We start from the raw sequence: 24646 nt of genomic DNA on the forward strand, positions 1-24646 counted from the left end.
GACGATATTCTTCGTTCGGAAATTTTCCCGATTGTAACATCTTTCGAAGAGAAAATTACTTCGGGCGATTCTGGAAAGTTTATTCGACGTCGAAATCACGTGATTGCGTGCGTCGTAATTATTTATGTACAATCGCTGAATGTCGTTGAAAGACTTTGGCGAAACATCGAAGTTTCGAGCACGACAAATTGGAGGAATTTTGTCGAAAATTGGTCTCGCGAAAACGGGCACGTTTACCAGAGGACCGTTTTCGAAAAATCCAGTTCGCTCATTTTTCACAACTATCGGAAGCACGAAGCGAAGGTTAAGGATTTTAGCTTCGACGCCCGGTAGAACGAAGTAAATCTCATTAAAATCGCAGTACGAGTTTCTTTTCTCTCTCTCTCGGGCGATGAAGAAAGGACGAGGAACTCGAAGGTATCGTTAATTAACTCCGTCCGTCACGAGAAGAGAAAAAGTTTCGTACTTTCGCAATCTCGAGCACAGTCATAGAGATTCGTTTACAATGTTCCTCGGTTGATTTTATAGCCACCGACGAGATCACCCTTTTTAACGTTGAATTTGCTCCACGAACGCCGGAAATTTTAGAAAATTCCAACATTTTCCCCAAATTTTCTCAAATATTCGACCAAATTCTACCATCGACGCGTCGAGCACCGGTGTGCTGACCGAGAGTGAACTTTTACAGCGCCGATACAGAACGCGATAAACGATATCTCGATATCGAAGATTAAAATTAAAAAAAAAAAAAAAACAGAATATTCCATGCCGGATGTATTACTTTTCCTGCACTGTTGAAGAAAAATGTACACATTGGAGAGAAAAGTGTCGGACAAAAAATCCAAAGGCTACCTCGAATCGACTGTATCGGGATCTCGGCGCTGAACGCGTTTACCAGTTCCACCGAATCTCGTTCCGGAAGGAATCGTTCGTTCGTCTCGCAGTCTCGTCGGAGGAAACGTCACGGAGAAGGTTAATTGCAACGAGTTCGTGCCGTGGCTGGAAAAATGTAATCGGAGCAAGACGCTCCGTTAAAAATCAATGCTCGGGAGCATTTCCACGTTCCTATGGGCGATCGTTCCCGGTACGAGAACCCTATTTGCTTGGGCGAAAATGTCCCGTGCAAGACCGGGATCGGACGGGAATCTCATTTAGTTTCGAATTTCACTTCCAACAACACGCCCGAGATGCAAAGAGAGAGCCAGAGAGAGGAAGAGGGAGAGACGAAGCGAGAAAGAGCACGGGAGAGCATCGATTATACGAGCCGACGTGCCGATCGCAGTTAAAGCGACACCGTGTTCCCAGTGTAAACGTAGTACGACGTCTCGAAACTACTTACATCCCCCTTTCTGTCCCACGGCCTTCTCCTTTGTCGATCCTGGTAAACATTGGCTCGTTTGACCGAAGGAAAAGTTGTCGGCCGACACGGGGGGCTCGTCAACGGCCGCGACACCGAGGCCAAGAATACGGGCGTAAGGGGCCGCGAGGGGGTCAGAGGAGAAGAGGGGAACAGGGGTGGAGGTGGCGATGGCGACGAGTCCTTCGAGTTTCTTTTATTTCCAACCCCTTCTTCGTTCCGGCTTTATTCCCCCACCGTCCAACTCGGCTCCTCCAGCCCCTCCGCTATTCTTTTTTCTTCCAGCGTTGCAACGAGGAGTATTCATTGTCCACTCGCGAACTTTTCGAGCTCTCGTGCTTTCGGGCCAGAGGAGCCGGACAAAAAGGAGAACAGAGAAGAAGGGTGGGGGGGTGGGGGGTGGGGGAGTAGGGAGAGGGAGATTGATCGTGAGTCCGCCAGGCACGGACCGGTGCCCGGCTCTCGTTCGCTCCCTCTGGCTTTCCCTGCCTTCCGAGTCCCTTTCTTCGTTTCTTCTCCGTTGTTTTCCCGAGGCTCGATGAATTTATGATAACGTTTAATGTCACGGTCGTGCGCGATTCGCTTTCTACTCGCGTGCTTTCCCTCGGAGCGTATCGCACTTTTTTTCGCTTCGCCGAACTCGTCGACGCGCTCGTCCATCGGTCGTAATCGGTGCAACGATCGGTGAAGCGATTAGCGGATCGATACATCGGTACATCGGTACACTCGTCGCTGCATCGATCCAGCGTATCGATTCCTATACCGATCGGAGCACAAATGACGATACCTAATCGGTATCTGGGTACACCCGTCGCTACGTTAACCCAACGTTTCAATTTCTATCACCGACTCGGTGCAGTGTTCAGTGCGGTTATTAATACGCCGATCGGTCCGCGACTCGTTGCGTTAAACGGTGCACCGTACGGTACAATTATCGGTGCATCGATCGGTACGATGATCGGATCACTGGAAACTACGCTTACCGAGTCGCTGCTCGGTCGCGCCGATAAAGATGGCTTCGAAACTCGAGCAGGTCCTCGTAGACGTTCGACGCACGCTCGTCGAGGACGAATGGTCCCAAGCGGTTGGGTACCAGGATCGTTGTCGAAAAGAAATTCCATGGAAGGGGATAGAGGTGGGGAGAGTCTCCGCGAGACTCGGGTATACGGACACACGGAGTCGTTGAATGTAAACAAATGTTTCCGGCCTTCGATTACAGAGGAACGTTTCGCGAATCGTTTAGTTTTGTTTACGAAGAGCGGTTCGTGGAAAGTTGGCTCGAATCGATGTACAGCTACCTGGAATTCAAGATTTCGAAGAAGCTTCGCGACATTCGCCGAACGATGGTTCTCAGCGGATCGGGAAGTTATTAACGTTTCCCAGGGAAAGATAATTACTACGAAATATCGTATCGTTTACACGTTCTACAGGAACGACTCCTTTTGTCTACTCTCGTACTCGTGCGCGGGTAATCCAAGCAGATATATTTCGATCTCTTATCCTCTTCGCCGAGGTAAAAGGTTCATATTTTCAGCTCCGCTATCACGTTTCTCCTACTTGCACATCCCCTTTTCCCTTTCTGTGTGCTTGCGCGCTCAATATGCACGCGTTTCGAAACGCGTATCTTATCCGGGCTTTGCTCCTTCTCCATTATTAAATATTAATACACCTTACGGTTCGCGGAAAACACGAATACTCGTTGAAGAAATACGAACCGTAAGGAAATCCTCCGACGCAGCCTTGTATTTTCCACGCACGTTTCCGTTGTTTTTCGCGACACGCCGTGGAATACGAAAGTATAATATTACGAATTCGTTGATCGTTTTCGTTTTTCTTCTCAGTTTACGAGCGTATTTCGATAAATCGTAGATTTACCATTAAACCTACGAACACGACCTTTCGATCTTTTCTACTCGGGGGTATCGAGCAAAATAAATTGGCCGCTCGGGGTCGCGACACTGTCCTCGCCGTATCGGTGGGTTCTCCCCACTCCGCTCCTTTCGTACCTTACAATTAGTAACCTACGGTCCACGATCTGAAATACGTTCCACGTTGCATGAAAAATGTTGTCCGCGGGTCGCGAAACCCCCGTACAGAGTTCTACGCTTTTCGCGACTCGTAGATTAACTCGAGGAATAAAGGAGTTCATTGTTCGTCGTTGAACTCGTTCCTCGCGTATTTGCGAAAGACGAAAAGGATACCCAGGAGCGTAGCACGCGAGCGATCCTTTCCCCGCTCGGACGCGCGGTCGATGAATTTGCAGCGGCACTCGGCGAAATTTGAAGAGATCCTCTCGGCGATCCTAACCGTCCACGTCGCGATCTCTATTTCCGAGCGAAGAAACGAGACGAACGAAAGAGCGCTCCTTATCTTGATTCGCCGCAGAACGGTTTGATTTCAGATTGGACGAACGTATTCCCAATTTTCCAGCGCGGATCGATGCTCCGCTCCCGACAATTTAGCGTCCCCTTGTCGCATCGGCAAATTAGATTACCTCGAGAGGAGACTTTTGCCGCTTCCTTTTTTCTTTTTTTTTCTTCCTTCCTTTTCCTTTTCGTTGCTTCGCCCCTCGGTGATTTCCTTTATTTACCTCGCGTTACAAGGATCACCGAAACGGGCGTGACACCTTGGATCGGTGGAAAATTAACGCTCCGGCTGAATCTCTCTCGGAAGTCGAGGAAATCTTCCGACACGATGATAAATTGAACGCAGGTTTTCGCGTTCGAAAAAGAAATACGAAACAACGCTAGGCGAGAAGAGCGAGGCTACGGGAATTGATTGAATTTTAGAAAGTTCGCCGCGCATAAATCGTCCACGGTTAATTATTGAAATCGATTCTCATAGTTTACGCGGAATACACAGCCACCCGCTATTTACATTTTTACGAACAAACGTCGCTTCAATTGGTCGCAATTGCGTTTGTTCCGTTCGCGAGAATCGTTATTCGATCGCTTGTATTAAATAATCGTGTATGCAACTAACAACTGGTTCGGATGAAATTAACGTAACGGGACATTGTTGTCTGGACAATTGTGATTATCGTTCGTGGTAATTTATGCGCAAAAGGGAACGCGCGTTCGGTCTTGCTTTCTCCGGTTTGTTATCGCGCGATGAAACGTTGTGGAAAAAAGACATTAGGGTCGATGGACGATACTCGAGATCGAACAAAGTTATCGAACCGGTCAATAGTCCGCAACCGGTAATATCGTGGACGCAATTTCCTCTCTCGCGTTATCCTTGGCAAACTCGGGTGGACGGAAGGGGATTTTCAAGAAGACGAGGAGATAACGTAAATTTACCGTCCGGTTGTTTTCGATTCTCCTTGCTCTCCTCGCGGGATTTAACTTCGTTTCAATAAACGCAACGAGTTTCATTACAGACCCGCGGTTTATCAAGGAGGAAGAATAATCCTTCGTTTACCGGAGAATCTAGCCTCGAACCCCCTTTGCTTTTATGCCTTTGAGCGAAAACTGGAGAAACAGTCGGAGCTTTACGAAGCAACGTAAAGCTTTGTTCTAAACTTTCCTTATCGTATCCCCGCGCGGAATTGTGAACCTCGCATTCGTTATCGGTAATCCAGGGTGCTTTCTTACGTCGCTATCGGAAAACTCCGAATAGAAATGAAATAGATAGAGACATTAAATATGAGAGGTTGAGGGGAACTTTCAATTTATGTAGATTTACTTCGACGGAACAAAGGAGAGCTTCTCGAGCCCCGGCGGTATTCGTTAGGGTTCCGATTCGCGCGATTCCGAGTAACGGACCGACGCGACTCGGACGACTTTGCTGGAAAATTTTATGGAAACCTGTTTTTCCTAACGATGGTCGATAGAGAGTACCGTTGGTGTATACCGATGCGACTCGAGCAACACCGAAATCTTACGAAAGAACGAAACACCGGAGGCACGTACCTGGTACTTATTTCGACCGTAATTGATTACGAATTTAACGCGAGTAAGTATTCCATCGCGACCTACATTCGAGACTGTACGATATCGTAGCTACGAATTTCTGTGGAATAAAACGGATACTTCCTGACGCGATCCTCCTTTGGTAGCGACGACGGTAGATAACGTTACAAGGCAATCGGTAGAATTGCACGGGATAAGTCAACCGTGGGTGCAAACTGCAGCGACTGTTAACTGCATCGGTTGTAAACTTTGCTCGTAGTAAAAGGCATAAATAATGGAAACTTTGTGCCGCAGATAACGCCAGCGGTCTAAATGTGTTTCCGCGTTGCCGGTGACAACAGATAGCTGTAGAACCTTGCGAGTAGAAATGTATCGCGCGAGTCAGCCGCGATCGTATTCAACGGTCCACCGTTTCACACGGAGGAAACTTTTCGACACCATCGATCACCGAATTTCAATTTCCTTCCATTTTTTAAAACCATATTTTAAATAAGTTACTCGCGATTATTCCACTCCTGGAATCAACGATACGGTCGAAGAAAAGAAAAATTCTCGCGTCTTATTTTCGTCGAGTGTTAAAGTTTGCACAGTTCCGATCGAGTGTACAAACCAATCGCTTCAACGACGAAACGGTAGCTCTCTCGAGAAGACTATTTTTCAAAAAGTATAATATAATCGTCGAACGCGCGCATATTCTCTCGCAAACTGGTTCGCCGTTGAAACTATCCGTTCGAGTCCTCGTCTTAAGGATCCGCGCAAGGAACGTAATTTTCTATGGTCGTTCGGGATTCCTGCCGGCGGGCAGACTCGGTCGGGGAGGAACAGGGAGGAAGGACTGTGAATCGCACGGAAAACCGGGGAACGGTGAAATTTACCGCGGGACTCATTTCGGTCCATGGAATAAATGGACACTTGTCCGAGAACGATGTAAGCTTGTGGGAAAAGACGTGGCTCCCGTGGTTTATCGTCGAGACAAACAGACCGATTAAAACAGAAATAAACGCTTCACTTACCGGCGTCGCGCGCGATTCGTAAAGCTTTCTAAATGTCCATCCCGCGCCGTTAGACGTGCCAGACATGAGAAATAATTCGTGGATTTCCCTTCGTTCTCCTTGGCGCTTTCGCGTTCCAAGGGAATTAAGCGTCCTTCTAGGATCGGCGCGACCTCGAGCTCGCTTCCCAGCTGTAACAGAATCGTACGGACCCGTTATCCGAAAATTCGACGAAACAAGAGCGATTCGATCGGAGCGAAATTGCGGACCGATGTGCCCGGACCGCGATTTCCAATCGACGGCTCTGTCCTTTGGCGATATCGCGAAGAGAAGATTCCGATTGCCCCTAACGCTTATTCGTGAAGCAAGATCGTTAAAAAATGTACGCGCAACGAGCCATTCCCGCTACCTCTCGTCCTCTCTCGTGCAAACTTCCAAGAGCGCAGCGATACAATAACAACGACCACCGGAATACTTTTACCCGGCAGAGTATTTCCTTTCCTTTGTCGCGCAAAGGAGCGAGGAATATTTTTCATCCGATATCGCGTCGAACAACACGCGAAGCTTCCCTCGAGAAGAAAAATAACGACTCGGCCGATTTTTCGCGTCACTCTCGTTGACTGAAGCAGAGACACGTCGGATTTAATCCGAGGACGATGCGTCGGGTATCGTCGGACGTTACCTCGAGAGAGCAAGCTTCTACTTTTTTCTCCTTCCTGTGTACTTAATCAATATTGATGTTGGATCGAGCTGCAATTCGTTCGACGCATTCTCCTCGCCTTATATCGGATATTGGAGGAAGTGACAGGTTGAGCTTAGTTTACGACACCGAGTAAAAGCGGCAAGTGACACGGACGCTATTGGAAGCTTGAAAAAACGAAAGCAGGGATCGACGATTTTTCGATCAACCGTGCGAACAAAGGCGCGTCGCGTTAAAAAAGTAACCAGACGGAAAACTACTGGTTTTTCCGTCTATTTTTGCGCGCCTCGAACCTCGTTCAATTTTCGAACGGTTTTCGAACCACTTTGAAATTCGAACGATTTTATATTTTAATCGCCTCTCGATAATTATTTTCCAATAGCAATGCTCGCGTCGGAAGTGGCGTCTTCCGCGTTAATCGGGAACATTTTTCGGCCCGTTGCAGCGAGTTTCGGACGGTGCTCGATCCCTGAATTATTTTTCAACCGGTTTGCAGTTGGAGCGATTTTCTATCCTTAGAAGCGATAAACGTTACTCATCGGAACACGACCGCTTGCCAATTTTAATTATCTCTCGATAATTATTTTCCAATAGTAATGTTCGCGTTGGAACTAGTATGCCGGATAAACGATATTCGGAATCGAATAAAGAGAATTTTGCGCTTGGAAATTCCAGTGTCCGCGTAAATGGACCATCCACGGACACGGAATTTCTTCGTAACGGTATCGGTGGGCTTTTCCACCGTGAAATCAACGCGCGGGCTCGTCGAGGACCCCCGTTTCTGGTAAATAAAAGGTACGATTATTGGCGCACATTTATCGCGAACCACCGTCGGGACCCGTTCAACGAGCAGGTAAGTGTGTATCGGCTACAATCGCCCGACAAACCTAAATTTCTACGTATACCTCGAGGTACACCGGCAATTCTATTATACGCGCGCGCGGCCAATTATTATCGTATCGATTCGACATCTAATCGCGTTCGAACGCCTCTTCCCTCGTGCATCGGGAATCGACGGCAATCGATATAATTATACACTCCTTCGTATCCCCTCCCCCTCGTCGGACGAACTAATTACCGATCGATGTTTCGGCAGCTTCGATTGGTTCGAGGGTGTCCTTCGCGACGGCGTGTCTCGGTGTTTCGATTCGAAACATTTCCCCTCGTTTTTCATCGATTCCGTCGTTCCGGCCAATTTCACGGCAGTCCGCTCTTTCGTCCTTGGGACGGAATATTTTTTTACGGAAAAGGAGCTCGCTTCTCGAGATACTCGTTAGCTGGGTCAATGACAAGACGCGCGACGTTCCGGCTACTTTCGAGAATTTTGAATTTTCGTGCTCCCTTGCCTTGACACTCTTCCGCTTCGTTATTCGCGGACAGGGAAGATTCTAATTGGGTCGCCGCGGACTCGAAGTGTACGCGATCTCGATATTTTTCGATCTACGGTCTTCGCTGTCCGTTCGACGAGGCGCGGGGAAAAAGTACGTTTCGTCGAGCGTTTTAATAACGCGAGTCGGGTCGACGAATTCCTCGCCGTTACAGGAAAACGCAACAATGACCACGAAAGTGCTCCCGAGCACTCGGCCGATCGCGAAAATCGATCACGGGCTTCGTCTTCGTCCCTGTTTCTGCCCTCCCCGATAAAAACTTTCCCAACGACTCTTTCCCGCCCTGCATTCTACTTCGCGTCTTCCCTCTCCCTTTGTTCTTCTACAATATCTTTTATACCACGACCTCGTTTCCCCGAAGAGCTCGTAGAAGGAGAGGGGAAGGAGGTGAACAGGGAAGAGCTCCGAGTGAACAGCTGAAACATTAAATTCTAAATGAAAAGGCAGCGCGAGCAGGACTTTGGACTTTTAGGTCGCGAAGACGAAGAGACGGAGAGAGAGAGAGAGAGAGAGAGAAAAAAAAAAGAGAAGGCGGGGAAAGAAGGATCGCAAGAAAGGCGGGAAAACGAACGAAAGGTGTAAAAGCAAAGGCTGTAAAACGTGGACGGAATCTCTCGGTCGATTCGCGCGGTTCCTCGACCACCGGGAGAAAAAAATATTCGCAAAATGCTCGACGAGATCGACCCCCGTCTCCGATCTCGTTCGACGATTCGGTACAAACGAAGTTTCGGCGAGCGGCGTGTACCTCGGCCGGGAAATATCTTAACAATGTTTACGGAAAGATGCGAATCGCGATGGACGAACGCGATCGAAAAATGTAGTAAAAGGTGTTCGATGTTTCGCTTGTGCTCTGTTTCCCGCGAAACGCACCGATTGAATCCTGACCGCCGTACAAACTGTAATTTCCAGGCTGTGCGGTCGCGCAATTATCGTAATAAAATACGTCCGAAACGCGTCGAGAGACCGTAACGATCGTTTTCGTTCGAAATTACCGTTAAACGGGCGGATAATGTTTTCTTTTTTTTTATGCCCGCGCGCGTTAAGGTGCGCTCGTTTCTCGAACTTTCGAGGCGCGGTGTACGTTGCCCTCGTAACAGAAAAAGTTCGAAATCACGACCCAGTCGCATTCGTGTGCAAGCTAAACGATGTGTTTCGTGTCAATGGTTTCTCGAAATCAAAATTTCCTCGAAGAAAGGAGAACGCGAAATTATTGTTCGATCGTTTCCGAGTTCTGCTCCGTTTAAACGTGGTCGTCGAAGAATGTTTCTTTTCGGTTATTCGTCGGTTCGGAGAGCGGTTGGTCGTCTCGCAAAACCGAGTTTCTCCCCGCGAATTCGAAAGTTTGCGGCAACACCTATATATTTGTTCTACGCTGGGCTCGGGGTGCACGCAATGCATACAGAAAATATTACTTTTCTCCGTCGAGAACTCCTCCATTGATAACAACCGAAACTAACAAGTTGTCGGTATAAGTTTCTGCATCCGTTGTATTGCTTTTCTCGATCGCGCGCCACGGATGTGCTCCGCGTGTGAACAACTTCCTCCGGAACATTTTTACGGAACGGGAGCGTCCCTGTTCTTCCCACCGCGAAACAATTTCGAGTCTAAAATTCACAATTGTTTCTTCAAAAGTACAACTTTCGGTGGATTAGAGGTTTCGATGGAAACGCCGGTTCCGCGAGCGAGGCAATCTTCTTCGGATTTCGGAATACAACGCGAGCACTTTACCGAGAGAGATGGCCGCGATTTATCATCCGGATCGAACGCGATCGAGGTATCCGGTTCGCCGAGTCTTTCGTATACCTTTCGCAACGAACGAACGATAACGTAACCGTTCGAAACGACGATTCCGTTGGTCGTTTTTTCTCGAAACGCGCGTTCGTCCATCAACGGTTCAGCGCAACGTGTATCGCGGGAATTAATCGACGACGAAACGGAGGATCCACCGTCGGAGGAGAGATTGTCTCGCGTCGTATTTCCGGTGATGCGCCGAGGAAGAATTCCGAGAGAGCTCGAAATCGGCCGTGTTTATCGGTTACGCCATCGGGGAGGAAATCGAACGGGTCGGGAAAAACGATCGAGGGAAACGGATGATACAAGTGGACCGAGGTTTCGTTCGGGCACCTAAGACGATCAATCGTGGGGTTGAGGCACGTCCCTGTGAATACGTATACGCAGGAATTATTCTCGCGGTTATGCGCGCGAGTGTGCGTAGTCGCGCGACTCAACCCGTGAAAGTGCAAACAATGTTTAAGCGCGATTGAGTACGCGTACCGGGTGTTCCGCAAACGGTTTGTAAATTGGGTTACAGTCGGTTGATATTCTTGTCATTATTCTAGGACATCTGGAATACTAACCGGATCGGCACACTAATTTATACCTATTCGGTACAGTGGTTCTTACTTCGAGGTACCCGAGATACCCGATCGGCGATCCCCTTGTTGGATCGAAAAATACCATTTTCGAACGATCGGAAGTCTAATTTTCATCGCAGGGTGTTTCTTTTTAAGATTCCTTTGCGATCTTTCGTTAGTATTTTTCGTATTACTCCGAAACGAGTAACCGGATCGTTGTCGGGATCTAGGAAGGTCCGGTAACGCGTGTATCGCCCTCGGACGATATTATCCGGGTCTCCTCTGCGTAATCGTACTTTTCGAAAAAATTGCATTTAAAGGAGAGGGAAAATGCACTTTCCTGGCGGCGTCCTGGCACTACGGAGAGCCCGCACTGTAAAATTAGAGCCCATTGAACCATAGAGCGTTTCTCCTTCGCTTCTCTTCTCCGGCCTCGATCAAAAGGGAAATATAACTCGTAGCGACCCGCTCCGTGCACCATGAAAGTTTATCGCGCAGCACGCATTTGCTCGGCAGCGGTGTACCAGATTTTTCTCGGATATATTCTAGGCTCCCGTTTCGCGTAAGTTCGAGCCCGGTCTCGCGAATAAAACGGAAACTGATAATACGTATCGGGTGGTGCGCGAATCCGTTTCTCTTTTCCAGCTCTCCCGCGTCTCACTTTCGGCTCGTGTCCCCTTGGGAAACGGTGTTAAACTCCTCCACCGTTGAAAATGACCCAAGAACAAACATCCGTGCAACTGGATCTCCCCGATGATTCGAATGCGACGAGAGGTCTGGTTCCGGCTCGAATCTCCTCGGTAGAGATGGATACCGGAGAGTGGATACTTTTCGCGATCTTCGCTTTAAATACACTTAGCCTAGGCACTGAGAGGGAAAGCAGCAAAGACGTGAAAAATTTCTCGACGCTGTCCACAATCCCCTCGGGCATGGTACTATATATTCCTCTCGATCCAGAGGTGACGTCTTTTCAGCTTCCGCGGTACCCCTGTAACGCGGAACTCTGTTCCTCTGCATCGAGCGTATTCGTTGCGAAAATTGTGCAATTATTTCTGCAGCCTGGTCGCGTAATAAATTCCGCTTCGAGGAAGAAACGAACGCGTAGGAGGGACGAGTCTCGTACCGCGTGTCTCGATTGGGCGTTGGTGAGCCAAGTCACGTGACGATTCTCCGTGTATCGCGTCCATCCCGTGGTGGCCTCTTCCGCCGTACCCGAAACGGAGAACTCCCCTATCGTTAACCAAATTGATATCGGTCGACGTTGGAAAGTTTCGTGCTGTATAAGCTTCCTTTATGGGGTTCGCGAGAGACACGAACCGACCGTGGAAACGTACAGATACGCGTGGCCAAGTTTGCGCACCGGGCGGATTATTCGCGCGCCAAGTTCTGCAAGAGTTCCGGTAAAGTTTCCCGCGTGCGGACCGCGGGAACGTCCGAGGGATTTCGGAGCAACGAGTGGTCCGCCGAAAACAATCGCGAACGCTCTCCGAGGAATCGATGAACGAAATTATTCTCTCTCTGTCTCTATCGCGAATCACGAACATCTACTCTCTCTCTAAGCGAGTTCGACTCGGAAGGAGATCTCGAAACATCGCGAACGCGCAGGGAAAATCGTGGATCTCCGTCATCGATGGTTGGGAGAAGGTTGCCCGAGTCGAACACCTCTCCACGGTGAATACGTCCCGGAAAGCGGTTCTTCGAGGCTCCGTTCGTCCTCCAGCCCGATCGGATAAAGAAACTGGAACCGTCTCCGTCCGCGTAAGCAGGGTAGGGGATTACTCGTAGCCAGCCACGTGGAATAGTATCACCATCGGCCGGGAAAGTAGTCTAGGCTCGCGCTACGAGTCGGACAAGTGGAACGGGACCGGTTTCTCGTTAGTCGAGCGAACCGAGAACCGTTCGCGGCGGGGTAACTGGAACGAGTACTATCTTTGAGCGGGCAAGATGAAGCGATAACCCGGACCTAACCCAAACCTAACCCGGACGAGCGGAATCAGCACCGAGTTCGGACAAATGGAACGAGAACCGAGCTACTGCTCCGACAACCGGAGTAGGACTAATTGAACCGTCGAACAGCCTGGAAAGTAAAAACGAAAAGGCGACGGAATGTATATTCCCTCGTACGTACACGCGCGCGCGCGCGCGCGCAGGCACACCGATACGGAGATGCCGATAAGAGAAACATCGATAAAATTGCGGCTCTCTCGTCGACGAAAGGTTCTTTAACCGAGGCACGATTAATCGCGATTCACCGCATCTTTCGAAAACCGGTTCGCAAGGTTGCGTAATAATGATCTATTTTCGTTTCCGCGGAAGCAGCCTCGAGGCTCGAGCGGAATAGGAAACTCGTCGGTAAGTTTTCGAGCACCCGGTGCATGGATGGGGCCGGTTCGATAGCGGGCGGCATTGTTTCCGAATTCCCATTATAAGCGCGTTCCGATTCTGGCGAGTGGCCGGCTCCTTTGTCGTCGACGGTAGAGCGAACTTTCGAGCCGAGGTTTTCGTCGCGTCGCCACGACGACGGTATAAGAGCTCGAGGGGGTGAGTTTCGGAGGGTAGTTTGTTATGCCACGCAACGATGCACGCCCCGTTGGAACGGGGGGCATTAAAATTGCGTACACGGTCGACGGTACCCCGGCCGTAATTCCGACGTCGCTGCGAATTATCGAATTACACGGAAAGCTTTTCTTTCGCTTTACGCGCGGAAAGCGCAACGCGCCGGCTACAAAACCTCGTTCTTCAACGCCGGAAGAAAAATGGGAAAGTGGAAATCGATGTCGAGGTCCTCGACTGCTACCGCGTTCCGGATTTCTGCCAGGCGAACCGACGGGGGGACTCGTACCGGTAAACGCGTATATTCCACGACCTAACGAACTTTGCGATACCGATTCTTCCTTCGATCGGATCTCCGCGCGACTCGTTATTCGAGACCTCGAGTGCCTCGGATGGAGATCGTTCGTCGAAAGACGACCGTTGAACGTCCAACCGCTTCCCGAGTATGGTAATCGAGAGTCGCCTGTATCTCGATCGAGAACACGATCGCTCGAAAAGTTTCCGATCGTCGAGACGGTCGACGACCGAGTTTACGATACGCTCGTACGTTACGGAGCCGAGAAGTTGACTTCTGTAAGCGATCGCGCACCTTGCGCAAGATCGCTACCCCCCGTGACGATCGCGCGAGCAACGATCACGATTATCGCGACTCGGTCCGAAGTTCTCGGACGAACGATCGTCCGTAATTTGGAAACTTGGAACGAGCCTCGGATAAAAACGATACACGACGAACTCGTCGATTCTCGAATCGATCGTAGGACCGGGGCACGCCAACTTGGAACGGTCTTCTTGAGAAACCGCCAACTGCGCGGCGGGAACGATGAAAGAACTCGCGTGGAAACGGGTACAGGGAAAAGCAGTTACGCTTCGATAATTATTAATCGTGGCAAGGAACGCGTTCTCGCGGCACGAACCACGAATTCTCGTAGAGGTAGGAGGATGGGGTACGACGAAGGATAGCGGAGCAGGAGACGGTCACGCGGACGGAGCACGGGAACGAAACGCTGCGTTACGATGCATCGTAAAGGGACTCTGGCGGAGATGTTACGAGTGCCTCGCGGGGCACTGCACGGCCCTCGAAGGAAATTAGAACGGGCCAAGGGAACACCGTCGGAATTGCTTTCACGACTGGTAGATACCCGGGATCGTGGGTCGCACTTCCGATCCCCTTAGCCCAGAGTCGTCGAATAAACGCACTCGCCGCAATTTGCAGTAACGCGGACGCATAAATGCCGTCTATCGCGGTCATTTCGAAGTTACGACCGCGGTTCCCGGCCCGTACAATTTATCCAACCGGCACCACACTCGCCCTCGAGACAACCCGTTATTACGCGATCGCTGCGCGGTTAAGTAACGACCCCGCTTGTTTACGTTCGCGTCTCGACGAGAACTGATTTTCTCCGGGTCGGACGATCGAGTTCCAACCGTGAACCGAACGAGAGACGAACGCTACGTTTTCGGTTACGTAAATCGTACCGCGGCGAATCGAAGAGGTACAATTTTGAAAAAAATCACGCGACCCAGGGAACCGGACACCGCTGGAATCGATTACCTCGGATATCCGCTCCGCACGGAACGTTATTTACGAACGTTCAACGACGACGTACACCGTTAAGTTGCGAACGATGTACCTTCCGAGTCGGGATATTATCGTTCAACGTCGAACCCGGGGGAATTAACAGTCCACCGACGAAACGTCAGCCATCAAGGATCGAGGTATCGTCGACTGTATATTGCAACGAGCCGTGTCGGCCAGCTTCTATAAACGTTAATCTTCGCGCACGGAGAACCGTAACCGATCGTCCGATAGCTGCCGTGAGCCCAGAAACGGGAGACGTCTTCGTGGTCAGGAATCACGTCCCATACCGTGGCCGGTATCACCGCAAAGCTACGTTTCGTCGTTTAATATTTACGTATCCACGATACTTACGAGAACGCGCGACACCGACGAGGAAGATTCGATCCACCGTGTACGAAGCGGATCCACGAGTGCGAGGCGCGACGAACCGACCGAAGTGCGATCAAAATTAATCGACCGTTCAAGGCCATTGTCCCTGCCACTTCGTTTCTCGTCCGTGCTCGCACACCCACCAGCCACGCGGTAACTGTCTCTCGGAACGGAATAAATCGTTTTTACGTCGCACCGTCTGCTTCCGTCCTCGAAGCTCGTCGCTCGATATCGATCCAGGTGAAAATTCCCCGAACCGAGGCGTACACGGGCCGATTCGGTTCTCTTTCGACTCGTTCGTCGCCCGACGCGAGCTCTCCGGTGTATCGGATGTCCAAAAAAGTGAGATCACCGTGAAAGAGTAGAGCTCACCGTCCGCAGGAATCGGGGGGCCCCCGATTCGGTGGCCGTTGGTCCGAGCTCGCTGTCGGTGGTATTATCGTTCTCGTCGTCGAAGATTTACGAGGCGTTCGCGACATAAATCCAGCCGGTCGGTCGAAGCCCTAACGCCGACGAAGCCTTCGGGATCGAGGGACGGTCATAATGCATGCGATTGTCGGCGCGCAGAGACGTCAGTGTCCGACGATGCAGTCGCGTGTACCCGAATGTTACCGGGCTCACCGTGCCAACCCCGGAAGGAACTATCGATCGATTCGTGCCCACTTACTTCCGGTGTCCCGGACGATGCTTCCGAACCTGGCCAGCGCGGATGTACCGTGTGAAACGCGGCCTCCGTCGAGGCCGGACACTTGGATTTCACGGAACCGGAATCGCGCTGTCGCTTAGGCAAATCCTCTCTGCGGAGAAACGAGGACCCTCTGCTACCTTCCTTTTCGATTTCTATCTCCTGTGTTTTCTAAGATCGCTCGAAAGAAATACTTTTCGAATCGATACACCCACCGTTCCTACTTGTCCAGTAGAAACAATATTTCGGCGAACGTTCTTCCGAGACTCTTCGAGTTTCCCACCACGATCGAGGAAAGAGTCGAAAGAAAATTGTTCGATACGTTTTACGAGTCTCCTGTTCGCGGTTAGAGGAAAAGTTACACGTCGTTTTCTCTGTTTTTCGTTCACAGGAGCAACGCTCGAGCGGTTCCGTCGCCCGTAGAAATTAGAATGGAGAAAAATCGGACGAGAAAGGGAAGACGTATCGCGCTTTCACCGCGAAATGTATCATAATTTTAAAAAATATTTCAACCTCCCGATGCTTTTAACGAGCACTTTCGTCGGGACGGTTGCAATCCCTCGGTCCCGCGGACGAAGAATCGAGGGTGTCGAGCGAAAAGAATTACTTGTCACTGTATATTACAGATGGCCGATTATTACGTCGCGGAGTTTCATCCCCGAGAAAATTGTCCGGATAGCGTGAAAATATTTGTCGCATAATTCAAAACCTTTTTCTTAGACGACGCAATCGTGGACGATAATTCCGTTACCGCTTTTTCCCAGCGATCGTATCAATCGTGTCGCCGAAAAAAGAAAAAGAAACGAACAAAAGAACGTTAAGAGAAGGAAATTTCTCGATTATTTGTCCCTACCCGGATTTCGAACAAACGTAGCGAAAGCACGAAGGACTTTGTATTTTTCCAGTTGGAAACGGTCGAAGCTTCGCACCGTGGAAAAAAATTGATCAAACTCCCGACAAAAATACGAACAACGAGTCATCGAAGAAACGCGTTTCGATCTTCGTTCCGTCGTTAAAATTTTTCTTCGCACCTAATTCAACGTCCAGCCCGGGTAAGAAAAACTTTCGCGGGCGTTAAATATGCGCCGTAAAACAGAGAACGGGGCAATCGGGGGGCGATAGTTTCCCTTCGAATCGCTTTAAAACGGCCAACGAGGAACACGAGGAACGCTTTGCATTTTAAAGGAACCGTGGAAACAGCGTTGTTCACTTCTGCGTCGTTTCGCGCAAGGTTAACCGGAAGGAGAAACAATACCGCGAAGGATATTCACCGCGAGAAAGTTATTCCCACTTCCGACAGCTCGTGGAGCTTCCACCGGGATATCTTTCGCGGGAGTTCGAGGTGAATTGCAAATATGGAAAAACTTGAGTCGATTTAACCCCCTACCCGCTCCCCAGTCGACATGCACGGAGTGCCACCATCGTTTCGCGATACCAATCTCTCGTAACTGCTAGTAGTTGTTTGGCTGCACAATCCTATTTGCCAAGCAATCTGCCACCGCCGGCAGTTCGTGTAATCCCGAGGGAGCGGCGCTCAGTTGCGGTAATACGACCGGAAGCGACACCGAAAACACCGCCGATTTTCAGGGTCGTGGCTCATTCTGGCTTCGTCTTTGTCGCGGTCGAGCTTCTCCCGTTCTCATGGCCATTTATACGCTTTCTCCTATGATTCTGCACGCGTTCGCCCGATCGACCGGCCACGGAACCGAACGAGACACTCAACCTTCGAACGATGGACTCGAATTCTTACAGCGACGAAACAATCGTTCGCGATACCGCGAGAATCACGGTACACCCTCGATCGTTCGAGCCGAAGTTCCATCGATTCTATTTTCCTCTCGGAAAATGCTTCAACGATAAGCTCGTGGCAAAAGCTCGTTGCAAAAGCTCGTTGCAAAAACAGATGGAATATCTGTCGAGTCGCGGGTATTCCAACAGGTTGGTAAAATTTTCCAGGTCCATTCTCAAAATATACTCGGATATTCTATATTCCAAGGAAGGAACGATCGAACGACCCTTGAAAGTTTAATAGCTCTTTTGAAGAAAAAAAAAAAAGTGTCGCGTTATAGTTCGTAGAAACGCAACGTACAAGTATAAATAGGGAATCTGGACGTTTCGATTCCGGTTTGGAGTCTCGATCGGACCGACCTACGAAATTTATAATTCATCGAACCAACCGACGACTTTTCGAGCGAGCAAGGGTTCGCCGGTCGGTCTCCGTGAAGGAATTCGTCGTTCACTTTCCAATACCGGGCGCACTTAGTCTGCATTTCCCGTAGCCGGTCGACCAAGAAGGAGCCCGATATTTTATTTAGTCGCGGAAGAATTTAATCAACGAGTCGAGCGTAACCGCCGGCGAAACCGGTGCACGGACACAGCCCCGCACTCGAGGGCCAGCATTGTTACGAAATCTAACGAGTTTTTCCATCCCGAGGTTTTTGTCCGGGACAACGCTAAATCCTCGAAAATATGCGCATCAATTAGCGAACAGGCCAGACGAAAACACCGACGAAAGGCGAAACGAGAGATGCGCACGAAAATCGATTACGGACCGTCCGGGTATTTATCTTTCCTTTTGTGTACAGCTCGACCCAAAATACGCGTTTCGAATCGAAACCGGAGGATTCTCCGCGAGGAGCTACATTCAAACGATGGAGTAGAATTTTTTACGGAGAGCCTCGTTTTTCAAACGGTGGAGGTTCGAATATATCTGGAAAATTAGCAACGCTTGATTTCCTCTTGAGAAATTCGTTAAACACGGAACGAAATCTGCGCGCGAGGGTCGCGTCGTCGAGACGATATTTGTCGCGTTGACGGCGTATTGTATCGATTACGAATCGGTCCCGTGAAATCGGCACTCGGTACCCGATTCATCGGGCGACGACGGGACGAAAACGGTTTAATCCGTTTTCTACGATTTAACGAACACGACCGATAGAGATCCGGGAGCGTCCCGACGTATAACGCTCCTCGGTCACACGTACTCGTCCCTGATTAGCGATCTACCTTGGTCTTCGTTTTTGTCGTCACTGCGATAAAATGGTCGTGTAAACGGCCGGGAACCGAGGGCGAAACCGCCTATCGATCGCTCGCGGATAACCAATGGCCGAGTATAATTTAAATAACGCGGTATTTTTGAGAACGAACCGGGCTCAAAGCGATCCGTCCTTTGTATACGTACACGCGTTAATTGTCGTAATTAGATCCGCGCCGATTGTATCGGGGATGCAATTAAAATCTTGTCCGCGTAATCTGCGCAGTGTGTCCGCGGCGATGCGTTATAACGGGGGTCCCCGTTTATTCGGCGAGGAAAGGAACAACGACTCGTCCGTCGAACGTTCAGAGGAGACGTAGCTATGGTTTATTAATACCGTCCGTTTATCCACACCGGTTACGTTTACGGTAATATGGATCTCCGATCGATGAACTTTTCACGATGAAACGGAGTCTCTGTCGAGGAAACTGCTCTATCGGAAGCGTGGGACGACACGTTGTTTAAAAATAGCTCGATCGGTGGACGAACGATCGTTGCGGACTCGTCTACTTTGGGACGCAATTTGTTCGCAACTAAGCGAATCCGTGAGCGCAGCGTGGAGAAAATCCAGGGTAAATGATGCTCGCGTGGATCGGAAATCTATGTTTCCGAATTGGCGAGAAAATCGTTCGGTACGATCTCGGTTCGTTGTCGATCGACCGCGAGAGAAAAAACGGATCGACGACGTGTACAAATTTGTAAAAGGAACTTTACCGGTTAGACACTTTGACGCTTCGAAGCTTCGGTGCATCGAAACTTTGGAACATTGGAAACTTCGGAACTCGAGGCTTTGACAAATTGGAGTTTCCGAACGGAGGTGTTTTTGAATTTTGGTCTCTTGGAACCGTGAACCTCGAACATTTTCAAACACCGAGACTTTGCCAGTACACGTATTAATATTGTAGAATCGGTTTACTAAATTTGGGGGTTCGGACGATTGGATTTTAAAAATTTTAAACATCGATACTCCGAAGCGGGCTACCATCGTATTTAATCGTTCAACGAAGCTTCGATGCTCCGTTTGCATTTCGCGCGTACTTTCCGATGTCGGTTCGAAAGCTTACGAACCGCGCGTTCTTTCTCTGGGTTCTTCGGCGATAACGGTGGTAATTATTAAAAAGGAGTCTCAGCCAAGGGGCGAATACCCAAGCGGACCTCCTTGCCGCGAAAATTGGGTTCGAAAACGGGGAATATTTTTTGGAGTTATCGAACACTGCTCGTAGAATAGAAACGCGCGCAATTACGTGCCGGTAGGTCGCACGGCGCGTGTGCGGGAACGGTTATTCGAAGATGCAACGCGAGTGGAGCTCGATAAAGGTAACGAGAGCAATTTAATGGAACCGAGGAGCAAGAAATTTCTTCGAATAGAATGCCATTTAGGCTATGCACGCTCGAACGGGCTCGGGCGTCACGAAACGCCCCGGACAAATTAATTGCAATTAGATCTCACCGATCGATCGCCGCGGCGCAACTTGGCTGGAAAGAAGCTTCGGAAACTTTCCGCTCCGATTAACAATTACAATCGTCACCGTGGAAAAACGAAAGCTGCGATCGGTCCGAGGTATTTCGGGGATCAACGAGCTCCTACTCCCTTCGAGGATTTCGTCCTTGTGCTTATCGAGCGCGGAAGTTATCGCAACGTTTATCGTTGTTAATTCGCGGGACGAGCGTAGGTGGCAATATAATTCACGGAACGACGCGAATCGATGCACCTGTGCTTCCGTTACCTCTCTAATTCCAGCCGGACGTTTAATAATTTCATTAAAATATATATTTTCAGTCCGCGTTGATTAAACGTAGAAAGCCGTATAAATTTCAATCTGTAAAATTCGGATACCGCGAATTCCACGATTGTTAATTGCACTGCGCGGAGATACGTGTACGAAGTTTCGAGCGCCACGGTCACTGGCCACAAGTATTACGAAATTAATTTTTCGCTCCTGCGCGGGACGTAGATCGTGTATCTGGTTAGAAACTGCGTACGGTGTTGACCGTAATTTCAATCGCGATTTAATCGCGATTTCCGAAAAATATTCGACCGGACTCTTCTCCCCTACGTTTCGTAACTCGGGATCACGGATGAACCTTTCCACTCGCGGAGAACAATTGCAATAACGAGGAGGAATAAGTATCGATCGATCGTTGCTCGGAATATAGAGCGCGTACCGAAAATAATATAATACAATCGAGTCGCGAACGAAGTCTCGCGTTCGATCGATCGGCCATGCCGGCGTACCAAGTTCGCCCGTCACCCGGAATCGTAAAAGCATTCTTTACGATCCTCTCGTCGCGCACCTTTTCCCAAATGAACTACACGGAATCCATCTTCACTTTCGCAAGGTATAATGGTTGCCATCACGTGCCGGCATCCGGCACGTCCAAGGGGAGAGTGACAAGGGAGAAATAAAAGACCGAGTGACCCGGTCACGCGGACGAGGAGCTGGAAACTACCTCGGGATTAATCTACAGGGTGATTCTCGCGAAACGACCGGTCCTCTCGTCCTCGAGGAGTTCGAGGGCGCGCGAAACGCGTCTCGCGAACAACGGAGACCACGGGACACCTTTCAACAATCACCCTATACGCGTCCATCCCCGGAACAACGGAAGTTTTACCACGCGGGCTATTATTTTTACGCAATGAAGGACGAATAACGCCCAGACGGTCCACTTCGACCTACCAGCATCCTCTACGGCGTTGTCTTATTTTTTTCACCCTCCCCTCGACTCGACAGCTCGTACTTCTTTATCGTCATCCGTCTCTCTTAGCAGCAGTTTTCGCCGGAAAATTTTAATTATCGTGCAGTTGGCCGGTGTCTCGATTAATTTACCTCGGAAGACGGCGCGGGAGTACTGTACGATTAAACGGCTTAAAGTGTCGCTAATGACCGAGGGAATTATTAACGATCCGCTGGTTCGCGGATGGAGCGTCTTTTCGAAGAAAGCTCGTATCGATGACGAAAGGGAACGGCCTTCGAACATTTCGTAAATTCTTTTTTCTATCCTCGATATCCTCGACACCCGGTCGAAGTGTCTCGAGGTCTTGTTTCCTTTCGCCTTTCCAAAAAAACAACGTCGCGGTACATCGACGAAATTTTATTCTCCTTTGAATCAATTTCGAAACGTTCCCGCAAAGTGGGAAAATGGCGCGCGTTCGTTTCGTTCGATTAAACGCGCGATAGATTATCCCGTGTTTATTTCGCGCGAACGTCGCGCACTAATCGGGAAATTGACGTTCATGGGAAAAAACGACCGGGGGATGCGTCGAAATCGGAATATTTTAATTCCCATTAGTCAGGACCCGGTACGTCGATGATTTATCGTCGCGTACATTTTTCATGACGCCTTTAATTAGCTCGACCCGCTCGATGTTTAACGTATCCGCGTTTTAACGTATTTGGCTGCACTTCGGTCCGACTGTTTTCGTACCAGCTCTCGACTAATTACGGAATCGTGGCGGTTCGATGACGATCGTTGCGAGATAAATTTGTCATCGAATCGATTCCTCGACTGTAACGTCGAACAAAGACGATCGATAGCGGTATGGCGGCGATATTTTTCGACGATCGAGGTTCTCCACGATCGATCGAGAATTTGCCAACGATTACCGTAGTATTCGTTCGCGAATACGTTGAATGCGTTTATCGCGACACATCTCGCGATAATCGGGAGAGAGACCATTCGTCTAAACGGAAGCTGGTCAATTTACTCGTCCGATCGGATCATCCACATCCACGGATCGGACGAAGTGCGGGGTCTGTTCTTGTTGTCCGACCGTGGCCAAGACCCGTTTCGCTCGTCCGAGTAAGAACGATAATTATTCGGCGATCCGGTCGGATCGAGACGATACCGTGTGCTTATCCGAGCCGGAACTGGGTCGTTCTACCTGTTGGAGTAGACGCGAACACATCGGTGGAGTTATCCGCGCAGATACCGAGTCCGTGTTACTCGTGTCTCCAGACTCTGATCCCGTTCTACGCGTCCGACCTACAATACCTTCTACTTATCTGCACGGACACACGGTCCCGTTCTACTTATCTACAGAGAGAGGCGTACCGTGTTACGCGCCCGATCGGGAACAGAGCGGATTCTACTCGGTCTCGGGTCTCCGTTTATCCGAATTCGTCCACCGATGTCGAAGAAAACGAAGGTATTTTCGAGGAAACGAGCCAACCGGGGAAAATACAATTTACGATCGTCGGTTAGCGTCGATTGTCTCGATGCAACCGATTCGACGCACCGAAGTGTCTCGCGTTACAACGAAAACAGACACGGTTCTGTTTACAGAGAACGATGGTCCGCCGCTCAATTAGCGATTCACCACTTAGTCGCGGTGCAATTGCAATCGGCTAGGGCAACTTGTAAAATATTCAATCGGTTGAAACGAAATCGATACCGATCGCGCGACAGAGCCGATCTCGGCACCGACGGTAACGCGTGACTTTTGCAAGCGATACGAATAAACGTTTCCAGCCCGGCACCGCGCGCGCATTATAGATGGCCGGCTCGAATAATTAATTCGATCGAACGAAACAAAGATGGCCGAATTTCAGCGGACGGAATCCCCGAACGGGAAAGATACGAGCTTAACGGTAGCTTTGCCGTCCATCGATACGATTAATTTATCAGGGCCGAAAGCTGAAATAAACAATCGAACGGCGACCGGTTCTTTCGCGATATTAACGAGCGAATCGGTCAACGGTGTCACGCGTATTCAATTTCCTCTCCCTTCGGGCTAATACCACTCGGAATTTAATTATAAGAGCAACGATGGAATCCGGGTATACAATTTATCCGATTATAAAGGGAACGAGAATATCGCTGCAAAGGACATTTTTTCGTTAATATCGTTAATCATCGACGAAACAATTCGGTGAACGCGGACAAAGATCGTAGAAGGATACAACGAATCGAGGGACGCGTCTAATAACGGGGAGCTCGAAAACGATTACGTCTCGTTTTTCAAATACCGTTCGCGACGACATCTTCGCTTCGAGAATCACGGCCCGGGCGTAAAATTCGTTAATTTATTCAATACGCTTTCGGTCCCTGGGATTGTAATTTTCTCTTGGCCAATGTTTCCGCGGTGAAACGGAAAACGTTCGTCCTTTTTACGCGTAATTGCTCGGCGAGCGCAACAGAGTCTCGCCGTCATCTAGCAAAATAGTCGCTTTCGTCGCTCGACGTTTCTCACAATAGCCTCGGTCCCGGTGGCCTTTGACCGTCGATCAACGTCAATGGTTTATAATATTTTGCAAGTCTCGCGAACCCTCGCGATTCTTTGCAGCGGCCCTTCCGCTGAAAACTTTGCCCGTTGGCCGAACTTTTACATATTTAATCGAAAACGACGGTGTCCGCGTTTCGCCGACAGTGATTTCATTAAAAGGTCCTGCGGAGTACCAAATCGCGATTCAACCCCTCTTGACGTTAAATCCAACACGAGTACCAGGGATTACCGCGAAGCCCCTAAACTTCCTGCGACCGGAAGTTCGGTGTTTTACACCTCCCGCTCGAAATTGAACCGTAACTTCCAGTTCATCGAGCCGGATCGCGGCTCGCAAAAAAAAAGGGACCCGAATTTTTCGCGGAGCGAACCAATCCTGCAACGAGTCTCGTTACTCGAAATTCCGCTCTTCACCTCGATCTCGACACCGATCGCCGAGCTGTCTTTCCGCGAAATTATTTCGCGCGCCTTGGAATTTACGGTATTACCGAAGAGGGAGCCAT

At 49.7% G+C, this 24646-nt stretch overlaps 1 long non-coding RNA gene across 2 annotated transcripts in view; it reads right to left on the reverse strand.

The window, feature by feature from the left end:
* The window catches only part of LOC143149122 (uncharacterized), a 134825-nt gene that overhangs the window by 20364 nt on the left and 89815 nt on the right, over nucleotides 1–24646 (reverse strand). For both annotated transcript variants that reach the window (XR_012992704.1, XR_012992705.1), the window contains exon 2: nucleotides 6282–6451. This is a non-coding gene — a long non-coding RNA (uncharacterized LOC143149122). The remainder of the gene's footprint in view (nucleotides 1–6281; nucleotides 6452–24646) is intronic.

The sequence above is a fragment of the Ptiloglossa arizonensis genome, chromosome 7 (genome assembly GCF_051014685.1).
Source record: "Ptiloglossa arizonensis isolate GNS036 chromosome 7, iyPtiAriz1_principal, whole genome shotgun sequence".
Taxonomy (NCBI): domain Eukaryota; kingdom Metazoa; phylum Arthropoda; class Insecta; order Hymenoptera; family Colletidae; genus Ptiloglossa; species Ptiloglossa arizonensis.